The sequence below is a fragment of the Ambystoma mexicanum genome, chromosome 4q (assembly GCF_040938575.1).
Source record: "Ambystoma mexicanum isolate Mex_15411 chromosome 4q, UKY_AmexF1_1, whole genome shotgun sequence".
Classification (NCBI taxonomy): Eukaryota; Metazoa; Chordata; class Amphibia; order Caudata; family Ambystomatidae; genus Ambystoma; species Ambystoma mexicanum.
In genome coordinates, this window is record NC_090928.1 from 1116927060 (window position 1) to 1116954887 (window position 27828).

The following is a 27828-nucleotide window of genomic DNA, read 5'->3' on the forward strand; positions in this document are numbered from 1 at the left end:
GATCACAAATGAGTTGTTCTATGTCCTGAAGATAGCTTTAGTATGAAAGTCATCTAGATTACCGAGCCGAAACTCGAGTCAACACCTTTTTGTCACAGGTTCCACCAGACAACCAAAGCTGGATAGCCTACATAACGTTTTGGAGAATTACCTGTATCTGTACCAGTTAATTGATGCATGCCAGCGTTTTAATCGTTTGCTGCATTTAATGTTAAAACTAGCACTTTGGGTCGAATTTTAGGACCCATTATTTTTACAGATTGTTTACTTTGCATCCTGTGCACTGTATGAATGGATTAGGTATGAGAAATTAATGTGGTAGGTATGTATGAGTTACAGTTGGTCACAGGTGGTTGGGGTGTAACAGTATACCGTTATAGATACCTTAATTGAGCTATAATAACTATCATGTTTATACCGGTATACCGTTTTAGGACCTGTAGCTATTAAGTGAGCTTTTCAATCTGATTTGGAAAGGCTGCAGTAAGCAAGTGCTGCACAGTCTGGATCTTGCACTGTGGGATGTGGCGTCTGCCAATGAGGCCTTGTTTGGGAGACGAGATCATAGGGAAAGTGAGGCCACATTAGTAAGTGCATCTTTGATGCTGTGACAGCTTTCTCTGTGATCCGTAGAGTTGGGTTAAAGATCAGCCGATTTGTAGTTTTCCCACCAATTTGAAAGATGGGAGAACTACACATCCAAGAATTCAAAGGGAGAATGAACTGGATGCCCTTCTGATGCATGTCCACAAAAAACGTTATGTAGACTGAATGAAAACTGGGCCTATCAGTGCTTTGTGCTAGTATATAGACTGCCTCCACCCCCACACTGTCTTCTGTGTAGATTTGCACATTGGCACTAGAGTTGTTGCTTCACTTGATCCTTCACCTGCCTTCTGCATATGGCCCTGGACTCAAGCCGGCAGGACAGATTCTACATTCAATTTGGAGTATCCAGAGCAATGGGGGGGTCAGAGATTTCTCATGTCTATCCTCTATTTGTAACACCACCCATGAAAGCATTTCTCCATTTCAACTTGCATGACAAGGGTCCTAATGCGCTCGGAACTGGGGGAAATGGTAATGATGGGCCTGTGGCGATGTCGTGGTCTAGGCCATATTTGTGCCAATACAGATTTTAACTTGTCATTTTCAAAAGGTTTTTGTGCCACTATCTTTAAGAAGTTAAATGAACATGTATTGCAAGAATCAAGAATGAAATCAACCGTGCCCACTGAACGCTGTCTGCTCAGTGGTGACTCCAACATCAGACCTTTGTAATACACCAGGCAGATGGTAAACAAGCTATAGTGATTTGATCCATATGCAACCTTCCGGGGACTGTGTGTTGGCTATGACATTTTGACAAAAACAAAATGACATGGGCTTTCGGACCTCACACGAGTGACTTTTCTCCCTTTTAATGGGATAAAACTTTATCAAAACATACTTTTATGACTGATCGCAGCGAGGGGTTATGATGTCCATGCCATGTGGTTCCAAAATAATGAAGGTCAAGGCCGATTTTCAAAGCAATGACATCAGCCGGCGCTGGAGCTCCTTTCGCCCCACCCGCGCCGAGACGACCTGCAGGAGCAGGAGGCGCCCAGCTGATCCTGCATGCTGCAGCCTGAAAGCAGTAAGCATTGCGCTCGATAGCGAATGCTCCCAAAGCTTTCTTATTGGTACCTAATCCTTCTGCTACTTCACGGATGTCCCAATGTTCCTGCAAACCACCACAGTGTTATTTTTACTGTTGCGGACCATCACGCTTGCCATTAAGGTACATGAGGTACCTAGGCTTCCAAAGATGGCTGCTCGCCTGATGCCTGAAACCTCCATTGCCTAGTCAGGCACCTGCAGCCTCTACCTACTCCTGATTGGCTGCTGCGACCTTCATCCAGGGATTGGATGCCGGCAGGCTTAGCCGGCCCACTCCCAGCAAGGCCCACGAGGACAAGGCCATCGCCTGTTCTGTGCCCGTTATCTGCTGACTCTGCCGTCTGCCAGAACCCCTGGTCTTCTTACACACGACCGTTAAGGTAACTTTGCATCCCGCAGCTTACTGTACCATAGTGACCTTATCCGATCAGTCTCTTTTACAAACATATCTGAACCCTGCTGCAACTGACTTCTGCCCCAAATATATCTTCAAACTGCTCAACCTTGTCTGCCTTGGGCGTCGATCTTTTATAATTACAAATGCCAATACCCTGCAATCACGCTTACGCTCATTGCGCACTGATACCACGTCTGCATGCTAGCACTTCTATGCCTTGCACCCCTCCAAGACGTACAGTATCTTGATGCTGCCTAAGTGTATTTTAAACCTATTTGTGCATTCCCGCTTTTCTGGTGCGACATCTGTATACTTTAGCCTACCTTTGATGCCCAAATCTAGATGCTGACCTGTGCATTTTAGCTTAACTGTGATGCCCCATTGAAGTATATAGGCACGCTAGCCCTGATTAAGACTGTCAAACTTTGGTGCTAAAATATCGGCATAATTGTATCTTAATCCCAATTGGGTCAGCCTAACATACCTGCCACTGTGCCATCTTCGCCCAACATGCACACTTTCCAGACCTGCCTCCTATATACATCCTGGTCATTAGCCTGGACCATTCTAACCATCACCAAAATAATGGCCCTCACCAACCTTGCCCCCTGCAATCTGCAAGAGAGAAACCTGCAACATATGGCTGCTAGGTTGCCACGACTTTATGACATCAAAAACAAAAGAACCAGTCCACCAGTCCCCACACTCACTTCCACTGCCACTAATCCTAACCTCCTAGCCTCAGCGAAGGTAAATCGCCCTGTACCACAAAGTGACCCATATCACAAACAGAGGAGACCCAACCACCCTAGTGCCAGATTTGTCAAAGATACCACTACAACTCCTACATTATCAGGAGCCCTTATTAATGCTAGGTCCCTTTATAGCACACAATACTGAAATAGCTGATATACTGGCTATGGGCAATTTAGATATCCTTGCTGTTTCTGAAACCTGGCTCCAGGATGCTGCTGGCCCTGCCCTCATGATTGCCATACCGGACAATTACTATTTCCTAAGAGTCGACCGGCATAACACTAGAGGAGGTGGCCTGGCCATCATAACCAAAACGCAGCTAGCTGCTAGACTTGCCCCACAGCCAGCAATCGCATTGTGCAAACTTCTCTCAGCTAAAATACCTATCTCCACAATAGCACACTAACGATACTTCTAGTGTACTACCACCAGGCCCACTAGGCAACTTTGAGGAAGACCTATCCAGTCTCCTCACTAATAGCATTAAAGACTCCACCCAGCTCCTTTTACTAGGTGACTCTAACCTGGACTTTAATAACGTTGAGGACAAACGAGCCCAATCTATCCAATCCATTTTAGTCAATCATGACAACACTCAAATAGTCTTGGCTCCTACACATATAAAAGGACGCACACTAGACTGGATAGCTAACCATAACTGTGACATCACCATCTCTAGTATTCTACCTCAAACATGGACAAGACTACTATCTTGTATTCTTTACAGCCAGCATAGAGTTTCCCAAACCTAACAAGAATAAAATAGTACCCCCATGCCAACGAGAAGCAAAAAAGAAATTGCGGCTGAATAACTACTCCCACTACTCCTACCAGCTCACTGCCAGCTCCAATGAATCGAACCCTAGCAAGTTAGTTGAGTCATTTAACAACTCCATGACCAAAGCTCTGGACTTGATTGCCCCTATCAAATGCCATAAAAGTAAACGTGAAGCTCACCTTAATTCATGGCTCACTCCCCAACTCAAAGAAATGCGCATCCAAAAACGCAAACTCCAAGCTATCTGGAGGCACACTCCTTCTGCTGAATATAAAACCACAATTGCCAACTTTGCCAAAAGGTACAAGAAGGAAATAATTCACACTAAAAAAGATAAATTCAACGAAAGAATTGGTAAAGCCAACTCGAACTCCAAAGAACTCTTCACTATTCTCCGGGAATTGGAAAACCCAATTGCCCCTACAGACATTGTCCCCAAGGACAAATCTTGGTGCACCAGCATCTAAAATGCCCTAGCAAATAAAATCACAACCCTTCAATCTAAAATTGCTAAGAGCCTCCTTGAGCCCTAGTGGAACTCATACCACCCCACTGAAACAGATACCCAGCCCTCAAAGCAACTGTAAACCCTTCAGGTTTACTAACATCTCTATACTGGAAACTGAAAAGGTTATTCTATCCCTTAAACCATCGAACTGCCAAGGCGACGGTTGCCCTGCGCAAATCATCAAGGATGCAGCCAGAGATTTAGCACCCTTCATCTCAAAACTAATTAACGCCTCTTTCAATACGAGTACTGTACCCACAAACCTTTAAAAAATCTTGGGTACTGCTCCAACTCAAAAAAGACACTTGAACCAGCAATCCCCACTAACTACAGGCCCATTGCTACGGTCCCATTTCTCCTTAAAATCATTGATAGTTTTGGATCTGGAGGTAGGCTACTCTATCTGGAGTCACACCAACTATTAGGTTCACAGCAATCTGGCTTCAGACCACTTCACGGTACTGAAACGGCCCTAATCGACCTCAAGACACAAATCGACGAGTTGAAGGATAAAGGTAGTACAGCTATGCTCCTCCTCCTTCTCCTTGACCTATCAGCGGCCTATGATCTGGTGGGCCATGCAGTATTATGCAACCACTTAGCGTCTGCCGCCCATTTCTCAAGTCAAGCTATAGCATGGGTACAATCCTTCCTAGCTAACCGTACGATGAGTGTTCTCCCTTGTAGCTGCAGCGGACCCAATCCATATCACTTGTGGTGTCCCACAAGGCTCATGTGTCTCCCCGACAATGTATAATATCTTTACTAAGCCACTTTTCGACAAACTTGAAAGATTAGCGGTAACCTGTACTAATTATGCAGATGATACGCAGATTCTCATACCACTATCAGGCAACTTTGTCGAAGACACAGCTCTAGTAAACAAAATTTCTCCTCATTCAGGCATGGATGGCCTCCCACGGCCTCTGCCTAAATGACGACAAAACAGAGATACTGATCTTTGGCTCCGACTCCAACCTAAAAAAGACTTAGTCCCAACTATCGCAATTTCAACATAGATGGTAACACAATCAAGGTGGCAACTGAGGTAAAAACACTAGGCTTTTACCTTGACTCCACTCTCTCTCAAAAAACAAGTTAATACCTTGGCATCCTCTACAACGTACACCTGTAAATTAATCAGGACCTGTAGACCTTACCTCTCCAAAACTGCATCACGCTAGCTAACGCATTAGTAATGTCGAAGCTGGACTATTGTAATGCCCTCTATGCAGGAACTAATAAAACTATCATAAATAAAATGCAAATCCTTCAAAATAGTGTGTCCTTCTCAAGACACTATCTCTCACCCACAAAGGGCTCAACAACACAGCACCCCCCTACATCTCGGCCAGACTGACCAGAAAATCGTCCAGCCACCAAACCAGGGCTACTAACCACTTCCTGCTAGAAACCCCCAGATTTACACGATCCAAAGCGGGCGGAGTAAGCTTCCCTGTTAGAGCTGCCCAGGCTTGGAATGCATTGCCCACTGCACTGAGAGCTAACCTACCCTACTCCAGTTTTAGATGTAAGGTAAAAAACTGGCTCTGGTCCAACGACAACTAATTTTTCTGTACCTAACTGCCGTGATACTCCTGAAACCCGGTGCTAAGACTATTTTGCTTTCACCCTTTTACCTCTTTGTATATATGTACTCTCAACACTGTAACATGTTAGTTCTCATCTCAACTGCTTGTATTGACATGTATTGCACTGTTGACATGTTTCTTATCCTTTGTATGCAACCTAAGCTTAAGTATCCTTGTAAGCTACCCCTGGGTTTTGTGCGCATCATCAAATAATAAACAAATTAAAAAAAAAATGTGATCGAGTAGTAAGCTCATTGCTCAAAATGTACATTTTAGCACTTCCACTAGTCCCTTTCATTAAAGGTGATCAAGGAGTGAGCGCCATGAAAGACCAAATCTGCAGCCGCCTTAAATTCCTGGAGGATCAACTAAAAATGTGCAGAGACAAGTTTCAAAATGCTGACCATTTATGACCTTTTAAGAAGTTATTTGTTAAGATTAGTTCACTCCACCTGCAATACCGTTATAACCATGAGATACCATCATTTGGCAAGACGGATATCATACCGCCATAAAACCAATATCGTGACCCCCCCCCGTGTTTTTTACTAATTGAAATAATTGTTGAATCAGATTTCGTCATGTATTTTTAACGAATATAAACGATTTGAGTGTTTGCACTTCCTCTTCATGTATTGTATATAAAATAAAGAATATTTTCATAATACAATAAAAAATTGTTTGAAGAGATAGCTGAAGAAAAGAACAATTACTAAATGCCATGAGTCTGTATATACCCATGGGTTTATACATGTGTGATCTTCAATAGTGACACGCAGTTTTGCTTACTTACTACAGTTATGATAAAAAAAGTCCCTAATGTCCTTTTCACTACTGGCGACATCCACTAAATAAACTTAATCCTTAAGCAAACATTAGAGCGATACTAATATATTACCTATGTTAAAGAATGCGTATTAAAGCCTGAGGGTGTCTCCATATGGCTTCATAATTACCTACTACACTATATGCCATACTAGGCCGACAGTGACCTGTCTACAGAATTGTACACAAGCACCTGGAATTAAGGAAAGCACACCCCTCCCCTCAGCAAAGCAACTGCCCTTATAGGATCGGCCCCACGTCTGGATTAAACTGATCCCCCTCAGACATCACAAAACCAGTGTTTGATATCAGGTCAATAGCCTCAATGAGACTTTAATGTCTCGCCCTACTACCATCTTGTGACTGAAACTCTGCTGTTTGATCCTCATAAGGTTTTGAACGGCCCCCTGTATCACGAAACAGCATAACATAGCAGGAAAAGGACCGCGGAGGGGCTAACCCAGTGTATATGGACATAAAATTGAGGCTTGCTAGGTTTGCTTACTCCATGCTCCCCAATACTGCTGGGAATACTGGTTCCTCGATCATGGAGGCTTCTGGATCAGACTCTGCCGCCACCAAAGGAGACATTGCTGCCCTCCTCAACGAAATTAAGAACATGGGGGCCAACATAGACGGTAAGATAGACAAGATCACACAACGAATGGACAAGTTTGAAGAGGGATTCAAAGGAGTAGAAAATAATCAGGCCTCCATAGACACCCTCGAAACCCAGATGAATCTTTGAATAGCGGAAATAGAGCGAAGGGAAGAATAATTCCGACTCAAAATGGATGATTTGGCAAATCACAAGAGATGCAATAACCTGCGCTTTTCTGGCATCCCTGAACGTGACGGCGAAACGGGAGGAGACCTCAGGAAGACGATCCATAACATAATCAAGCTGCTGGTTGCAAATGAGGAAATCGATGAACCAAAGACAGAGGGTACATAGAGCGGGCGGTCCAACAGGCAGACTGATATCGGTCCTCACCTGCTTACACAGGTATCAGGATAAAGCCAGGATCCTGGAAAAGGCCAAGACCAGTGGTTCAATCACCCTTGACGGAGCACAAATAACTATTTTCCAGGACCTACCCTTCTTGACACTGGCCCTGAGGCAATTATGTGGCCACCTTACGAAATGGCTCAAGGAACGTGGAAGCCGGTACAGATGGGGTTATCCCTTCTCCCTCTCTTTTGAACACAAAGGCAAAAGGATTAGGCTGAGAACAGAAAGAGATTTGTTCTTGTACCTCAGAACTTCTAAAGGCATACAGGGACGTTGACAACGCAGGAGATGGAGAGGAAGCAGGACAAAGTGGACAACCATGGCATCTCCAGGGGCCGAGGAGAAGGCTGAAGGGTGAAGGGGTTGAGAAAATTCCAGAGAGGCAACACTTCACCTGATGAGGACAAATGAGTTTGGCAGACACTCCCAACTGATCTTTTAATTCTTACTGCTGCCCACACAGCAAGTGGGCTGCGTCCCTGCGAAGATACTTGATGGGTCTTCATTGACTCAGAACCCGCCCGGCGCGGGGCGCATGTCCTCTGCCAGACCGGTTCTCGTGGTCAGAATGTTACGTTTTTCATATTCTTCTAAGAATTAATGTTTTGAATTGAAGTGGGGGGCGGTGGAGAGTGCAAAGGGGGGGGCCTCATTCGTTATTTTTGATTTGAGATGGGACCGTGAGGTAACGGTCTCCAATTGTGGTTCGACATCGAATCAGTATTTCTGACTGATTCTGGTCGGATGCCGTCAACTCGCAATGGAGTTTGGAAGAGGGAAAGGGAAAACGGGAGGGGAGTGGTCTAGGAATGGAATCCTCTGTGAGGCAAGACTTGGTTCACACAATACAGGCAGATCCTCTACAGGGGCATCGCTCCCTATGGAGTAGTCATTTAACACAGATAATCACAAATGGCGGTTAGCAAGAGCTTAACATCAGGGTAGGCACGCTAAATGTTAAGGGTCTCAACCCCCTGACCAAAAGATCATTGGTATGTCGGGAATTCCTCAGAGCCAACCTTGATGTCCTTCTACAGGAGACGAAATATGTCAAGGGCGAGGAACGAAGACTCCTTGGGACACAAATGGGTCTAGAATTCTGGGGCTCGAGGCCTCTTCGAAAGGGTGGGCATACATTAGGAAAGGATTGGGCTTCATGGCTGCCAAGACATGGGCAGATGTCGAGGGGTGTACTCTGCTGGTTGCAGGCTCAATAGGCAAAACAAACATTACGTTTGCCATGGTACACTCCCCCCACTGCCCCCCAATACAGGGCAATCCCGATTCCTGGCTAAATCAATCCCCAAGATCATGTTGGAAGCTATAGGCCATGTCCTTCTGAGGGGGGGGGGGGGCGGGAGATTTCAATTGGTGGGCTGACCCCCGAATTAGATAGGAAAGCAGGCAATCCAAACACAAGAAAACCAGCTGAAGTTGGGCGCACCAAGGTCGCGAACATGTTAAACATATTCAAACTAAGAGACCTATGGAGGGAGCTTCACCCCAATGTATGTACAGGGCTACACTTTTTACTCTGACCCTCATAATACATTCACCCGGATTGATTATATATACCTATCGGACGAACTTTATAGTACCGTGGCTAAATCGGAGATTGTTCCGATCACCTGGTCTGACCACGATATGGTCACAGTTGAAGTGAATTGGGACAACTTGCCCACTAAAGGGGGTCGATGGAGATGCATTGAGACTCTCTGGAAGGACCCCGTTTTTAAAGTAGAGATGGAAAAAGAAATTGGTGAATATTTCAAGTTAAACGACACTATAGAGGTTTCCAAACTAACAGTGTGGGAGGCGGCGAAGGCGACCTGGCGTGGAGTCCTGATCAGAGAAGGCTCAAGCAATAAAAAGGGAAAGAACTCTGGTTGAAAATAAACTTAGGAAAGAGATGTTTATTAGATCAAGCGGCGAGGAGGGACGAGCGTGAGAGAACGGATAGGATACTGGAGGTAAAAAGGAAGAGGGAAGAACTTCTTTTGGAACACGGACTGATAGTCCGAAAGTTACAGCTCTTGAGACAGAAGTTCTATGAAAAGGGAGACAAGGCAGACGCTCGTTTGGCAGCCAGGCTGCGGGATCAACGAGCAGAGCAGAATGTTTTAGAGATAAAGGATCGAGCGAACTCCCGGACCGCATATGCAGAAATCTCTGAGGCCTTTGCCTCATTCTATGAGACTCTATACAGATCGGAGGTACAACCTGGGTTGGCAGGGACAGCGAATATCTGTCCTCAGTACAAATGCAGAGACTCACAAGTGATGAATCTCTAGCCCTAGAAAGTCTGATAACTGAGAAAGTGGTAGAGATTGCGACTAAGAGGCTATCATTGGGTAAGGCTCCAGGGAGAACGGATACACTGCCGGATTCTATAAGTCCTTCCTACCCTCCCTCCATTTTCTTAATGATGTCCTCAACACTGGGAAAGCCACAGACGCCTTTGTCCGGGCTCTTATTTTGGTTATCCCCAAAGAGGGACGAGACCCTAAACTATGTAGCTCATATCGTCCCATTTCCCTGTTAAATCTGGACGCCAAGATATACACTAGAATTCTCGCGGCCCGCCTAGAAACATCTATGCCACGCCTGATACATGCAGATCAAGTAGGCTTTATATTGGGAAGACAGGGAGCTGACACCATGAGGAAGACATAACATCTAATCAATGCATCCCAACACATGATTAATGACCGTGCTCTGACCATTGATGTTGAGAAGGCCTTCGATAGAGTTGAATGTGACTTTCTTATGGCGATCCTCTGCAAAGTGGGAAAAGGCCCAAAATTTAGAGGAGCCATTCAAGCCGTGTACACGTCCCCCAGGGCTGCCATCTTTGTAAACTGAGAATACTCCCGTTGGTTTGAATTAGAAAGGGGAACTTGACAGGGATGCCCCCTCTCAGCCATACTCTTTGCACTCTCGCTGGAACCCTTAACCCAGAAGTTGAGGGGTGACCACCAAGTAAACAGTTTCCAGCTAGGTGGGTCCGAATACAAAGTGGCTTTGTACGCCGATGACTGACTTCTCCACATCTCAAACCCCACATCATCCATACCCAGGGAAAGTTTTCAATTGTACTGTTCGGTTCATGGGAATAAAGGAGTTTTTACATGAAGGATAATTTTGTTGCTTTATAGATTAAAGGCCTGGCGTACAACTCGCTACGGTGTGTGTATATATATATATATTGAGAGAACTGCTCAATAAAAGACTCACTGAGCCTGGAGGCGCCTATTGTGTAGTAAATACTACTCCAAAGAGATTACAAAAGTTCAAAATGTAAACTTAAATTCTCAAATGCACAAATTCTAGGAATTTCTGAAATGTAAAAGTCTTCTTTTATTTAATTTTCATTTGCTTTCATGAAGAAGCCCATACTGATGCATTCCGGACTGATAGTCCTCTTCAGGGCAGGCTCCAAAGGGATGCAATAATTGCAATCTTGTCAAGACAATTCCTTATAGTGGTTTATGCATTACAAATCGTCCATAATTTGTTACGATGTAACACAAAGTATCCTGATCCAATAGTCATACCTGTTCATTACAACTTCGACCATGTTATCTAGTTCGTATCACTAGATCATGTGACTTCGCACACTGCTACTCTTCTTTCATCATTATTATTGGACATTGCCTATTAAAACAGAAACATCAAAAACCAATATTTAAACCTACTAGGTGTATACATGTGTTTTCAATTCCTGTTCTAGAAGTGATATTTAACTTTATGCATCATCAAACCTCCAAAATGGGCGTTATTGTCTTATTGGATTGTAGTTGGTCTCAGGGCTGGTTGGTCCCACCTGCCAAAGGTAAGTGGTCTTCTTCAGAGCTCCTCTGTCGCATTGAAAACGGGGTCAGAACAGCCGTGGTCTCTTCAGTGTTGCAAAGGGTCTCTGGTTGTTTTCTTCGGTTCCTTCAGTTTTCAGTGGTCGAATTGCCTTTCACCTCAGGAACCTCAACTTTTATTCAGTTTCAGCATGCACTCCTCTGCAATCTTTCTCAGCAGTTTACATAAAGGGGCGGGTGGCTGTCCAATCAGTACAGCCAGACCCCCAGTGGGAGCTGGTTCCATTCAGGCAGACAGAGCAGGGGAGTGAAAAACTTCTCCCACACTCCCTGCCTGCCCAAACGTATTGGAGCCCAGGTGGGGACACCCAAGAGTTCCCGCCAAAGGCAAAATACACAGACCTCCCTCTCCCAGAATGGTCGAAGGGCTAACAAAGAACACCCTCGCTAGAAATGGTGAAAAAAGAAAGCAGCCACCAAGTTAGTACTAAGGTGACCCTGTTGTGTGTATCCAAGACTGTGAATAAAGTCTGTGGTAAGAGAATACAATAGTTGGTAGAACACGCCCAATGCCACCAGCCATAACTAGGTTTTCTATATGGCTAAAAAGTCACAGGAGCAGAGAGAAGGGGGATACTAGCTATCCCCCTTGGCACTCCACACAAGGTGGTGTGTGCCAATCTCTCCTAGTAGTCCTTAGGAATTGTAGTTATTCGAGGATAAAGAATCTCAATGGAGAACCCAAAGGGTTCCCAGCAACACTGCCCAAAAAGAGCTGGGTGCTACAAAAGTTAAACATAGATGCCTTAAAGATATGGAGGAAAATAGTAAAGGTAAAACACAAAGAACAGAGTTCCAAAAGTCAGAGAAAATAAGAATGAATGAGTGGACAAAGGCTCCACTTACGGTAGAAAGGAAAAGGTCCAGAATTCCAGCAAAAAGTGCTGTTGGTCTCACTAGGAGAGGGGATATGGCATAAAAAAGATAAATCTCCGTACCAGAAGCAATCAACAATGACATTCTTATTGAGCGCTCTCAAATCAATACATAAGCAAGCACACTGCTATTGGGTTTTCTCACCACCACTACGGGGGAGCACCACTCAGCTGCTTCCACTGGTTCAATTATGTCTTCATCAATTAATCTCTTGTACTCCTAGGTCCCGTCCCCTTTCCTCCAATATTATGGGACATCTCTCCGTCCTGTGGGATGGGACCAGAGCACTTTGTAAAAAGCATCCAAAAATTTTGCAAAAATGTGTCCTTACTTTCTTGCACGAGTCCGTAACCCCGCCCACCTTGGCTCAGCCCCACGCATCGCCCAGTCCTTTTCTCCGCTGGTTCGGCAATGGACGCACTTGCATCCGTGGAATATTTTCTTCCCTTTTTCCTCTCTGGCTCTCGCTAGCGATCGTGTACTAGTCTGTCGTTCAAACTAGACTTTCCTGATTTTTCATAGTGTCACCAACGCTTTGCGAGGGCAGATCCCCATCCTCTTTTTTTAAGAGTGTTTGGGTCCGGATAACCGTTGGGACTCCTGTTTTTACTGCGATTCCCTTTCGGTCCGGGCACTTCAACGTCGATTGGAGGGGTGGAAGGTGGTGTTCCGGCGAACTCCTCCTTCGCATTTTCAAGCATTTATCGACGAAAAGAAGAAACGCCCGGTAAGTTCTTTACTTTTCAGAGCACCCCGGCCAGGAGACTCCTTTCCGGGTTCTTCCCAAGCCGGGAGGGGCTTACATCGCTCTGTCACTGGGGATTGCCCTGAGGTTCCCGTTGGGCCTAATAGTTGTACTGGAGTTTTCTCCGAGGGTCTCCGTAAGGTGCCTGTGGATACCGGAGTACGCTCCGAGGCCCCTCCTGTGGGGGCTGCTTGTAGACACAGTTCTACTGAGTCGTGGGGTACCGGAGCTTGCTCTGAGGCCTCTTTATCGGCTTCCCTCAAAAATAATACTGGGTTCGCCTCGAGGCCTCAGTGGGGCTTCGTGTTACCGAACGGAGGTTCGAGGCCCACGCTAGTAAGGCTATTACTGGACCTGGGTCCGATGACCCTCGTACAGAGGCTAAAGCTACCAACATTTCTGAGAGGCCGGGCAAGGCCTTATCAGTGAAGGTTGTTTCTCACCGTTCCCGCTCTTGCGGTGATGCCAGATCTGTTGAGGGGGCAAAGAAGTAAAGTTCTTCTTTTACCGGCAGTGTTGAGGTCCTTCCTGGTAAGGCTAATTTGGCGATTGGTATGTCGCAGAAACATTCCAGATCTCATAGTACCGGCTCTGCTGAGGTTCCTTATGTTAAGGCTAAAGTTAAGACCCGTGATCCACCGACTGGGACCCCTGCCTCACTTCCTCATGTGCCGCAGTTCCCCTCAGGTAATGATAAAATGGCGGATCCTGACCTGACGGATGACGCGCAGGGCGATCAGGACAAGGCTCTGCCCCGCTCTATTAGAGCTTTCCATGACCGGGTACTGGACATGATGTGCTTCTTGGATGTTCCGGTGTCCGAGGCACCCCCTCCGCAGCCACCTCTACGGTGGTGGCTGCGGCTACCTTACAGTCCAGGCCTGCAGCACCCTCTTCCACGACGGCTAATCAGGTTCTGGGAAAGGAGGACAAGCTTCTTGACTCCCTTGGGAGGAGGAAGATTTTCGCTAACTCAGCCTTGCAGCTCCGGCAGGCCAATGCCGAACTAGTGTAAGTGGGGGCTAATATGAGGATGTGGAAAGGTCTGTCGAGTTTGAGGAGTTCATTCCGGTGGAAAAGCTGGAGGATTTTAAGGCGGGCTTATTCGACGCCAGGGTCTTGGCACAGGATCTCCTGGAGGCTGCGGCTCACCACGTAGACACCCCGGCTCTGGGCCTTATGCTGGGGGTTGATACCTCACGACAGGCGTGGCTACATCCCACCAAGTTTTCGAAGTAAGTACAGGAGAAGGTGTTGGACCTTCCGTTTGACGGTAAGGAGCTGTTTCATTCTACAACGGATTTAGAGCTGACGAAGACAAAGGATAGCACGCAGACAGATAAGTCCTTGTCAGTCCTGGTTAAAACTCCCTTTAAAATCCAGAGACTGCTGTTGCAAAGTCGGCCCTCTGGTTTCAGGAGCTTCCTTGACCGGAAATCTCGTAGAGTGGATACCCCTTCGGGGAATAACCGCCAGAGGCAACAACGGACTCGTTTTTCTCCCGCTCCTCAGCCTCCGTCTCAGGTTCAGGTGGCAATACCACTGAAAAACCTACAAAATGAGGGTTCTGCACGAGACCCTGGTGGGATGAAGCATTGCGTCTCATTGGGAAGCGTGGCAGACAATCACCAAAGACAGATGGGTCTCGTCAGTCGCTCGGGCGGGCTTACGCTTACCCCTACCCCACCCTTCAACCCTCCTTTCCAGCTGTCGGGATCTCCCTCCCTGAATGCCGAGGTGCAGAAGCTTCTGGACCTCAAAGCGGTGGAACCCGTTCCTCTCGGGGAACGAGGGGAGGGTGTTCTACTCCAGGCTGTTTACGGTGCCCAAACCCAACCAGGCTGGCCTGCGCACCATCCTAGACCTTTCCCAGTTCAATCCTTTCCTAACCCAAGAGAAATTCAAGATCACCACGCCCAGCCAGATAAGGTCTTCCTTGCAGATGGGCGATTGGCTCAGCGTGGTGGATCTTCAGGATGCGTTCATGCATATTCTGATTTGGAATCCGCACAAGAGATATCTGTTTCTGTTTGGGAGAGGAGCACTTCCAGTTTCGAGTGCTCCCTTTTGGCCTCAGCTCAGCGCCGCGTGTCTTCACGAAGATGATGATTGCGGCCTATCTTCGTCTGCAGTGTATCCATGTGTATCCGTATTTGGACGACTGGCTCTTACGCAGTCCTTGCCTGTTGAGAGCCGAGAGCAATCTTCAGTCTCTCCTACAGCTCCTGTTCCATCTTGGGCTGTCGGTGAACTGGCGGAAATCTTCCATGACGGTCTCTCAGGACTTGATTTTCCTGGTCTTTCGCTGGAACACAATCGACTGCAGAGTGTTCCTGACCGGGGACGGAATGGCGGATCTGTTAGCCACGTGTCAGATGTTTGCGCAGTCGGAGAGCATGTCGGCCTTGTGGTTCCAGAGGCTTCTGGGCCTCATGGCCTCATGCGTGTTGGCTCTTCCTCTTGCTCGTCTCAAGATGAGGTGGACCCAGATGGCTCTTCGGAGTTCTTGGCGTCAGGCTGTGGATCCAGACTCGAAGTCGATAATGATTCCGGCTTCCATGAGAGTGGACCTGGAGTGGTGGTCGTGTCTCAGCAACCTGTCGGTGGGTGTGGGGTTTCAGGACCCAGCCCCTACGATGACGGTCACAACAGACTCTTCCCTTCTGGGCTGGGGTGCGACGTTGGATGATCTTTAGGTCTCGGGCCTTTGGTCACCTCAGGACAAGCTCCTCCACATAAATCATCTGGAGATTCTGTCGATCTTCCTAGCACTCGTGGTGTTCAGACCGATGATTGCCAACAAGGTGGTCGTGTACGCACGGATAATGTGGTGTCGATGTATTACATCAACAAACCAGGGGGAACCAAGTCTCCCCCTCTCGTAGAACTGTCCATCCAGATTTGGCAATGGGCTGTTCTTTATGGTGTTTGGCTGCTTGCAGTGCACATCCCGGGCCAGCTGAATGTCACAGCGGATGCCCTCATCCGGCGGACAATGGACCGCTACGAGAGGGAGTTGAAGGCAGAGGTTCTCTCATGGATTTTCCTGTGTTGGGGCACACCGGATGTGGACCTCTTAGCTACAGCGGTAAACAAGAAGCTTCCTCAGTATGCCTCCAGAGGGGGGCTGGGAGCCTACACTCTGGGGGATGCTCTCGAGATTCCATGGCACAACATGAGCGCTTACGCTTTCCCGCCTCTGCCTCTAGTTCACCGAGCAGTTTGCAAATTGAAGAATTTGTTGAACTGTTCTCTCCTACCCATAGCTCCGTGGTGGCCGGCCAGGTTTTGGTTCTCAGAACTTCAACACCTGCCGGTGTATCCACCGATCAGTCTACCGGTGACCCCCGATCTTCTTCACCAGGGGGAAACGCAGCTGTGGCACCCCTCCCCACAATCGCTCAGCTTGGCGGCATGGTGCCCGAGTTCAAGTATTTAGAACATCTTAACTTGTCTGCGGATAACATGCGTATTATCCAGGCAGCCAGAAAACCCTTGACTAGGTCACAGTACAGAAGCAAATGGCTCAGGGTCTGTCATTGGTGTTTAAGCAAGCAGTTGGACCCAAGGGGGGGGGCTACAATTGACACGGTACTGTCCTTTGTATCCTTCTTAGCAGAGTCGGGTGTCCACGTTCTGCATGCAGAACTTACCTTTCAGCGGTTTCCGCTTACCTTTCTATGGACCAATGCTCTTACTCTGTGTAACCCATTGGTTAAGAGGCATTTTTCATTTGGAAAAAAAACGAACCCTTCAATCACGCATTTCCCGACCATTGGGAGCTGTTGGACGCTGCGCCTGTGCCTGGAGTAAGCGCTGGGAGTTGTCATCACTCGCGCACCCACAGGCAGCCACAGACAAGTACTCGCTTCCTGGAGGAGGCGGAGCTTTGTGGCTCACGTGACCTCTCACGTGACATCCTCTGCCACAAAAGCAGAGACAGCGCACCCTCGCGGCGTTGAGCCCGATAGGAGTAGAGGGCGCCGGCTGTTGTGTGGCTGTTTGGTGGCGTGGTAACTGCGCATACCCCTACATCTGACCCCCACTAAAAATAGTTGCTGGGATGAAATCATTCCTTGCAGCTCCAAATAAGCCGGAGACGGGGTTGAGAACAAGGCTGCAGGTAAGGCAAAGACTGGCGTCACTCCCAGGGGTGACTGAGAGTAATGATTATCCCCAAAAATCGCAAATGATGAAACAGACTCGTTTACCTTTCTGTAAAAAGCGGAAAAGCGGTTCTGTGGGGGATATTACAGACATGGGGAGTATTAGCCCCCCTATGAGATCAAAATTAGACACTCTCTTATTAGTACCAAATACGCCGACTCAACCAATGACCTGTACGGTTCCCCCACTTGGTGAGCCAACACCCCTGACAATCGGAGGTCAAGCTCAACCAACAACACTCAAAAGATCATCAGATCAGGTAAAGGGATGTTCGCACCTTAGTGGGAAGCCAGATGGAAACCACCATTGTGAGAGGGGCACTCCTCCTAATTATTATACTATGAACCCAGCTGAGCCCCATCTCCCACCGGAAGATCGAGCAGGGGAGATTTGGGATAACCTAGACAATATGGGACTTGAGGAAATAATCGAAGGACAGGTTCCTGAAAGTAACCTAGAGGTGAGAGAGGCGTTACCGGGACCTCCTAGTGAAGAGACCCCCTCTTCGGACGAACTAGGTGAAGACCCGATACAAAGATCTAATCAAACAGGCATTGAACTTGAGGTAAGTATGGAAGGCTCACAAGAGGCTGGGGAAAAGCCATGTATAAGTACTTCCTCTAAATTACCAAGAGAAACAGCAAATAATCTGGAGGTGGAGAGGGAAACACCCAATTACATGAGCAAGGATCCTCAAGTGTTAGAGGACTTTGGAGGTCACTGGGAAGACCATGAAATGGCCCAATGGGAAAAAGCCATCGTCGATCCTACAACTGTCAAGGAGGGGAAAACATCACTATTGAACCCAAGGGGGTCAAATTTAGAAACATTTGACATTTTTCATCCTTATAGAGAAGATAACTGTGCTCCCTTAACTAAGGTCAAACGTATTCAGAAAACACAAGATGGAAACCAGGCAGCCCACCAAGACTCAAAACGAAAAGAAGTCACCGAGAGGGGTTGTACATATGGGCACTTTGAAAAGTCATCAGTTGAAGTGCCCGTTTGTAATGAGAACTACCCTCGACAGAATTGCCTAGATAAGCAAGGTCCAATGGAAACGGAAGGGATGACCCCCCCCAGGTACTCCAGAGACTAGCAGAAACTTGATGCAATCACCTATAAAATTGACTAACTTAAGCCTGGCAAATAAAATCAAGCATGATATCATGATACTGACGGGGAAAATTGAAAGGGAAAAAAGGAGAAGTTTTTCCCTAATAAATGAGAGGATGGCCGCTCTGGACTGGGACCAAACCAAAGGGGGACCCCGTATGATGGATGACGTAAAGACTACTTTGAACTCCCAGTCACCCATCAATCAACTGCAAGAGACCAACTTCGAGAAAACCAAATCCATTTCAGATAAGAGACATCAAGATCCTAAGGGACAACCAATGGCCAACGATCACAATAGGGTATCGGAAATGACAGACCTTGATTATGGATGAGATAATGACACCGCCAGCTTTCCTTCAAAAAGATCAAATAATACAACTTATCAGTGAGGCCTGTGCAATCGATAGAGCTAAAGACAGTGGACATATTCAAAAAGTGGTGATGACCTCATTGAATATTTCGCTGGCTCCTTTTCTGAAACTATATGAAGTCATTAAAGATTCAGTCCAGGAGGTAACCACGACGATTCTGCAAATTAAGGAAGCAAATCGGCAAACGGGTCTCTCTCTACAGAATTTAAACTCAAGAGTGGATAAAGAAGCAGAACAAACTCAGACTTGGCAAAATCGTCTGGGTGACTTGGCCAGAAGGGAAGCTAGTGATAAATCACTCCTTATGGAAGCAGTATTAGAAGACTGTAAATGGATGAGATCCCAGCACAAACAAAGTAAATTGGACCTGCAAGTTGTAGAACAGCCTAACCGAGGTAACGGGCCAATGAAATTGAAACAAGGAAAAGTCACTAAGCCCATCGAACTAGAACAGCGATGTGGAGATGTAATCCTTATCTCCCCGAGCAGTAAGGAGGGCCAAAAACAAGACAAGCTACCCATAAAAGAGCAATTGAGCTTTGCTATTTTTGCAGGTATGGGTAATAAATCCAAGGAACATCAACCTGAAACCTTGCCTGCAAATAATTTTAAAGAAAAGGGGAAAAAAACCAAAAACGAAATACTTAAACGAAAGGTGAATGGATCAAGAGCATTCCTGAGGAATCTAAGAACACCACCGAGAAGGGAAAACCCACAGTGTACTAAGAAGCCAAGAAGAGAACTCGTGATGGGTGCTTTGGATTGCATAGAAGCCGAGGGGGAAACTGCGTCTAAAACATCTGTGGGCTCAGTAGATGAAAAAATGGAGGACTTGGAACAATCAGCCATTTTGAGTGATTTAATCGAACTTCTCTCAAATAACAGCGATGAAGAGGGGTGGGGAAACATCACGCCGTCAGAATGGAAAACAATTGACAACTGGGATAGGGACGAGCTGAATTGCCACTTGAAGGACAAGCAGATTGAGAAAAAGGATCGATCTAGTAAACCTAGGGAGGAAATAGAAAAAAGTATGATTTCGCCTTGGAATGAGTATGACATGGAAATAGAAGATTCAAGGTTTAAAACATTAGAAGAAAAAAGGAGAGAATTGGCTCATAAGGGAAAAACTGTCCACTTTGAACCAAAGAAGAATAGTCTAAAACAAAGGAGTCGCAGTAGAGAAAAAGATCGTATGGGCAGTAAGACCAGTAGAAAGTTATTAACTGATAAGCAAACACCCTCCACCAAAGACCACCTTGTGAAACTGGGAACTACATCGAAGGGGCCGAGGAAGGTCCTTTTGAATAGATGCTACGTGATGTCTCTATGCAAACAAACTCCAGCGCTCAGAGCGATCTCAGCTGACGATATAAGAATTGTGGAATTCCCAAAAGAAGGAAGGATGGATCAAGTAATATTACATCTCGTCTCAAAGGAAGTAAAACAAAAATTCCTAAAGGCTGAAGATTGCCTTAAACTAAAGGGCTATCGACTGGAGGACGTAGATTGCAGTAGTCAACTGAAGAACCCAAAAAAAACAAGGGGCAAAGGGAGACCCAGGGAAGTGGAGAGGGAGGACGGCAATAATAATAAATATATGGTGAAGGACTATAATAATAAAGGACGAGTTATGGAGGAATTGGGGAAAAGGCCCAGAAAACTAAGTGACAAAGTGAAGGAGGTGGAAATAAAGAGTGATACTAAATCTCAGAAAGCAAATGCCACCTCGATGAAGTTCTCAGAGGAGAATTTGAAAAATCTGAGATTTACGGTGGACAACTCGGATAACCCAAAGAAGGGTAATTCCACATTGAACAAAAAAGGCCGGAAAGCGAATGAGCGGCCTGAACCAAAGAACACGAGCACCACTAAGAAGAAGCAATAGAGTGAGGAGGCCCAGCAAAGACCGATCTCCTGTGCCTCATGGAATACCCGAGGCTTTCAACACTTATTCTCTAAGGAAAGTGACTTCCTGGCTGCCTACGACCTAATTTCGATCCAGGAGTCGTGGCTGCGTGAAGCACCTATGTGTGAAGGCTATGAAGTCTACTTTAATCCGGCTAAGAAAGGCCCTAGAGGTAGACCTTATGCAGGCCTCATGGTATTAAAGAAATTGGACTCGCCACTACAAGTTTTGGAACATGTGATCCCAAATCCCTATGTGCAGATATTAACAATCAACCTTAAAGAGCACACTAAGGAGGATTTTGAGAACATGACAAATAAACAAAAAAAAAAATGACGACGATGACTTTAATCAATACCTATTGGAGTGAAAATATGCTGAACCAGAAAAATTATCTAAAAACCATCATGAATGCAATAGATAAATCTATGATTGAAGACAAAGAACGGCTAATTTTACTAAACGGAGATCTGAATATCAAACTCCTTGACAAGAATGGTAAAATAAGAGATATAGAAAATCTAAGAGGTAAAGAAAGTCTCTGGACAAAGGAAATGTGTACTCGTGATATGAGGATGTTAAATAGTCAGACGCAAGGTGATCTAATGGGTGCGAATACATGGCATAGCGGTAAAACAGGGGCCTGTTTAGATTACTGCTTTGTCGGAAACAACACGCTACCCTGGATCAAAACATTTACAATAATCAAACAAGCAAATAGCGATCATAGCCTCTTGAGAACTGAACTAGCATGGAATACTACATTACCACCATCGATGAAAAAATGGAAGGAAACAGAAGTATCCTGGGGAAGAAACCGACTGAGACTTAAAAATCAAGTTATACCGAAGCTGGTAAAAGACTTTAAAGAAGCAGGTAACAAAGGCGATGAGACAGTAGAATATAAATGGCTCCTGGAAGCTTTTGTAGTTAAGTATGATCCAGCAAAAGTGAATAAAATTGAAAGAAAGCATGCGTACGATGATTCTGTGGTCACTAAAAGGAAGCAATATAGAGCAGAACTTAAACGTATTAAAAAAGAAAATTCCCCGGTGAAAGAGATTCTCCTGCGGAAATGCCGGCAAACCTATAAAAACTGGCTGCGCTCGACCCGCTTCATAAGAACTCAGAGACGCGGAAAAAATGCTGGCGGCACTATCTACCAACAACTCAAGAAGTACCTGGGACTTAATTAATAATAGAGATCTAAATCAATCGGCAATCGGTGTAAATCAAGTCTCAGAGGAGGACTGGTATCGGCACTATAATGAATTGTTTAAGGGGAAAACCATGGGTACACCTCCAGAAAAAAGAAATACGAGTTCAGCATGGGATTTCGAGTTCGACAAAGAAGATATACGGATGCTTATTAAAAAGCTCAGCAGTTCCAGGGCAACTGGTCCGGATGGCATTTCCAACAAAAAGCTAAAAGAGAACTGCGGAGATTGGACTGATTTGATCTATGCCCTTTTCAAAAAAAATAGCAAAAAAAAGGCAAATTCCAACAACATGGACGGAGGCGTATATAGTTCCCATTTTCAAAAAGGGGGATCGATCTAACCCCAAAAATTATAGGCCAATAGCCTTGTTAGACTCTATTGGGAAACTCTTTGCGGCCATCCTACTAATGAACTTAAAAAAATGGGCCATAAGAATCAAGATCCTAGATGAAAGACAAACCGCCTTTATAAGCGGGGTGGGGACATCTCTAAACTTGTTCCTGTTAAACCTTTTGAAAGCTAAGGCTTTGAAAGACAATGTAACAACTTATCTGGCTTTCATTGACCTTCAACAGGCATTTGACAGTATCAACAGAGAGCGACTATGGTCGAAATTGAGAAACTGGGGATGCCCGAACGCCCTGTTGGCAGCAATCCAAGCGCTGTATACCAATACCTCAATCCAGGTCCAAATTACTACTAATGGAGGGTTATCTAGAAAAATCTATACCACTCGGGGAATCAAACAAGGATGTGCTCTGGCTCCCTTTCTATTTGTTCTCTACATGGCGGATATGAAGACATCCCAAGAAAGGATCCGTGCGTTCCCTCCAAAAGTGAACGGTATGGAAGTCCCGTGGTTGGTATACGCAGATGATGCGGTATTTGCAGATCAGACCCCTATTGGTCTACAACGGAGAATTGAAGCTTTCAACAAATACCTGAAAGAAAATGACATGCAAATCAATGTAAAGAAATCAATGATACTGTGCATGAAATCGAGTCGTGGAAAAAAACCTGCAGGGAAACGACAGATATGGATGCTGGATCAAGAAAAACTTGAAGAAGTGGATACTTCCATCTACCTGGGTATTAGGATAAATAAAAATTGCAATGAACAAGCACAATACACCCTTATTCGAGAGAAACTCGCAGCGCTAACTAATCAAGGAATCCTACTACACTATAGATATGGAAAATTTTCGCTGCAGCCAATTATCACATTTTATAAGCAAAAGGTGGTTGCAGTGTTAACATATGGAGCAGAGGCACTTTTGTCTTTGGGATGGGAAAGCTGGAATCTGTGCGAGGCATACTTTTGGAGAAGGATCTTACATCTTCCGAATTCACTGCCCTTAGTTCTGATAAGATCGGAACATAGACTTCAATCTATGGTTTCAATCACGGTGTGGAAATCTCTCTCATTATTTCGGAAGTGTATTTTGGACAAACCGGCACAGCCATTTAATGTTTTAGCAAGACCTGGTATGCCCAATGAAGATATAATTTTTCAAGAATGGAAGAAGAGATGTGAGGATACCTTAGAACATCTAGGTATCTCACTGGAAACTCTAAAGTGCAATCCTGACAAGGCCAAAAGAATCCTGCGGGAAAAAGACTGGGAGGAAACCCAGGTCACTAAATCGGCAGGAAACTGGGCTCACAACATCGTCTGGGAACGCAAAGCATTAAATATTCTCCCACCATATCTTCAGAAATTTCCATCTAAACATTATAGAGATCTGCTATTACGATGTAGATTAAATATCTGGCATTCCCGAGAGGTTAAGCTGAGAAGAAGGCTCATTGGAAAAGCATCAGCAATCTGCAGGTTCTGTAAAATGAAGGACCAACTTGAATCAGTGCGACACGTGATGCTAACATGCCCGGTTCTGATACCAAAGCGATTAGCGTTTTTGGGCAACTATATAAACAACATCACGATGGAAACAGAAGAAGAATACTGGGAACGCCTTCTAACAGCGGATAAGGTGGGTCGTACTATTGACGCACTAAAGTTTGTCGAATCCCTAAATCTGGACCAGGAAGAAACGGAAATGGAGGAGAGATAGGAGCCCTAAAGACTACTGGGCGCATCTGTTACGATAAAAGGCTTCCATTGGAAGGATAACTAAGCCGATTGGAACTCAAATAATACTTTAGTAGAGGAACTTTGGACTCTTGTTTCTCGAACTTTTATTTGAGGCTATTTGAGGTTTGTTAAAGGTTTATCTATGATTAACCAATAAAACAAAAAAAAAAAAATTTTGCAGGCTTGACACGCCTCTATCCTCCAATTCGTAGTCCACACCAGACGTGGGATCTAAATGTGGTCCTGACGGCGTTGTGCCATAAACCTTTCGAACCAATGTCCACGGTGGACCTAAAGTACCTATCCTGGAAAGTGTCCTTTTTGTTCGCTGTTACGTCAGCAAGGCGGGTGAGTGAGCTCCAGGCCTTGTCCGTGGAGCATCCCTTCTTGGTCTTTCACAAGGATAAGGTGGTCCTATGGAAAAATCCTGCTTTCCTGCCGAAGGTTGTATCTGAGTTCCATCTGAATCAGTCCATCTCCCTGCCGGTATTTTTTCCGAACGCAGCCTAAGAGGCAGAAAGGCTTCTGCATTGTCTCGATGTCAGAAGGGCTCTTAAGTACTATCTGGACAGAACATCGAGGTTAGGAGTTCTTAACTGTTTGTGACCTTTGGTAACCCACAAGGTAAGCAGGCATCTAAGGTGACTATTTCTCGGTGGATTGCCAACTGCATTACGGAGTCTTTCACCGTCCAAGGGCTGAAGCCTCCTAAAGGCATTCATGCATTCCTGGTGCGGGCCAAGGCGGCCGCGGTTGCTTTTCAGAAATGTCCCCTGGGAGACAATCGCTAGGGCAGCTACTTGGGCCTCCCCATCTGCTTTATGTAAGCATTATTGTCTAGACATGAGCTCGAGCTGATGCTCAGTTTGGTCAGGCTGTGCTGAAGAACCTTTTTCAGTAAGGGGTATTTCCATCCACCCATAGTTCCTGTAAGGAGTGCTTGGGAATCTCCCATAAGTATGGAGGAAAGGGGACGGGACGTAGGAGTATAACCAGGTTACTCACCGTAGTGACCACCTTACTCCTAGTCCACAGTTCCCTTTCCTCCATATGCCCGCCCGCCGTCCCCTCTAATAAGGTTCCTCTGTTATTGATAATAGGTCTTAGACCTGGCGATAGATAAGGACTGAATGGCGATGCGGCCGCGTGCCGGGCCCCATGCAAGAAAGAGAGGAAGGACACATTTTTGCAAAAATTGTGGATGCTTTTTACAAAGTGCTCCCGTCCCACAGGACGTAGAGATGTCCCATAAGTATGGAAGAAAGGGGACTATGGACTAGGAGTAAGGTGGTCACTACAGTGAGTAACCTGGTTAATCTCCTTGGTAACTTCTTACCGGAGAACCAGAGAACACCTTAGTTTGGCTACTACAGGACTTACATTTCTTTCAGTCTTATTTTGTGGCACCTTCCTTTGAGAAAACCTATATTTTGTCTGAAAACGTCTGGTAAACTGTTGTCATCTCCTGCGTAATAGTTGCCATGCTACCTGGTATCGTAGGGTTTATGGTCAAGGCCATATGACTTTGATACCAACCTAACAGACAACCACCCTTATTAGAAACATATACTTTGGCTGTGGTACATTCGATTTACATTCAAGTTTGGCCATAAAGCAACCAAGCATTGTGATCTTGGAACAATCGTAGGCACTTGCTTTAAGGTGCGAGGGTTTCAAACTGATTCTGGAAAATGTACTTTTCCAGGTTTCTTTATTTATAATGGTGTAATCTGACCCAGTCAATTAACATTCTTACACCCAATCAATCCGTACTATTGAATGAGGCTTCTTGTCTAATCTTTGTGTTCGTCCAACCTCAGAGACCTTGTCACACCAACATATTCGGCTTCAGAATCAGTCTCCTGAAGACTTTCACACTCGTGGTCATCTGCTAGATGTTGCCAGGATATTTCCCGCAACCGAGTAAAAACTTTCAAAGTGTCCTTTTTTCCCCACACTTAACACAGGTCACCTAGCGACCTGGACATTCAGAATTATTTGCCAAAGAGAGAAATGCCACTCCCAAAACATGCCCTGATTGAACCAGGTTTGTGTTGTTTTTTTTTTATTAATTTATTTTCAAGATTTTCAACAACCAAAATATATATCACCAAAAGTTCAGAGTATAAAACATGACACTCAATTTTACATAGGCATAGAAGCAAAAGAAGACCGAAACTTGTAGAAATACTAAAACATTTCAAATAAAACAAGACAAAGGTTGTACCTATCTCAAAATAATACACCTAATCACAAAAAAAACAATAAAAACTTCAACACAAAACAGTATACGAACATAAAGACAAAACAAAGACAAAACAAACCAAAAACAAAACAGAGGGGAGTCCTGAACCAATGTACATATACAATATCAGGTAGTTGGAACCAATAGGAACAATTGATCCTCAGATATACAGTCACCATACAATTCTATAAATGGTGTCCACAAAGCTCGATATTTATCTTCCTTCCCTTGTCTCACAAACATCACCCGTTCAAAGTTTGACAATACCAACAAATCATTAATCCAATTCTCCACTCTGGGCTTTTCCTTGTCTTCCACACCATCAGTATCTGTTTCACTGCAATCACAAGCGCTTTATCACAAGCGCTTTATCAACCAGGTTTGTTTTAAAAAAAAAAAAATGTTTAATCATTATCTTTAGGCTTGTTTGGCACCCCTACATTTCTTTTTCACTGATTTCTTAGACTTATGTACGGCAATGGCATTTATGGCATCTTTACTGGCCTTGTCATCAAACTCTTTAGCACAAGCCATCTTGTGTTCTAATCTTTTTGCTGTTCCCAAAATCTTATCTAAGCTAGGGTCACCCCTTGCCCATATTTCTTCCCTAATTCTAACTTCTTTCACTTTTAACATGAATTGGTCCCTGAGTCTCTCCATAAGATGAGCCAAAGGTGCATGTGTTTTCAAGCTCACTAAGGGCAGTTATAAAGTGTTCTATAGTTTTCTCTTTGGCATGCTCCCTAGTGCTAAAATAGTAACGTTGGAGAATGACACTAATCTTTCTCTCGAAATGTTTGTTTTCAATATGACATCCTATGCAGAAGGTGTCTCAGAACCTTAAGAGGCATGATAAACTATGGGAAGTTCTGGGAGACTCTTGTCTATTTGTCTACCCTCATATCCCAAACAATGCATAAGCAGGACTATGCAGCAGTCCATGGACGGCTGTTACATAATCTAGAAAATGATTCTGCCAGTTGTCCCATGGCATCACAGGTACACCAAGAGAACGTAGGAAAATTGCCAGAAGAGGTGTAAAATTGGACGTAGCTGTAGATGAGCTGACAAAGCAAATAAGGTGACAATTGTTCAGCACTACTGCGACAACCAATGGGTGGGTTAAGCAATTGACAGAAAATAGACCAATGCAGGTCAAACAGCACAAGCAGTATCAGAGTTCACACAGTAGAGAGGTAAGTAAAATTGCAAATATTGGACAACTGGAAACCGCTTGTTCATGGCAGGGCACAAACAAGGCAGTAGGTGCAGTGCAAAGTAAAGTTCGCCTGACAGCAAAAGAAACTAAATCAGCATAAATAACAGACGTACAATGACTGTGGTGCAACTGTTATCTTTGCAAACATGAGTTGGTTGTGAACCAACTGCAGTAGTTCTGAGCACTTGTTAAACACAGATACCGGAGCAAAAAGGGCAACAGGCACATATGATGCATGATATGATGTATGATACAGGCACATGTAAGAAGAGTGCCTTCGAGCAATAGCTGCGAGTCACTTGAAGGTTGGGTGGCTGGACAGCGCCTGACAAAGGGGGCAGGGGGGAGACAGCTCAGCGTGCAGGAGGCAGTTCACAAAGTCATACAGCAGATAACTCACAGAGAGAGTATCTTAAAGGCGAGGTAGCGATGCGCCTCACCGGGGCCAGGCATCCACACCAAAGGT

At 45.3% G+C, this 27828-nt stretch overlaps 1 protein-coding gene across 2 annotated transcripts in view; it reads left to right on the forward strand.

Annotated features, from left to right (window-relative positions):
• Positions 1-27828, forward strand: part of LIN9 (lin-9 DREAM MuvB core complex component) — a 1337113-nt gene that overhangs the window by 1042058 nt on the left and 267227 nt on the right. The gene's annotated exons all lie outside the window — the stretch shown is intronic.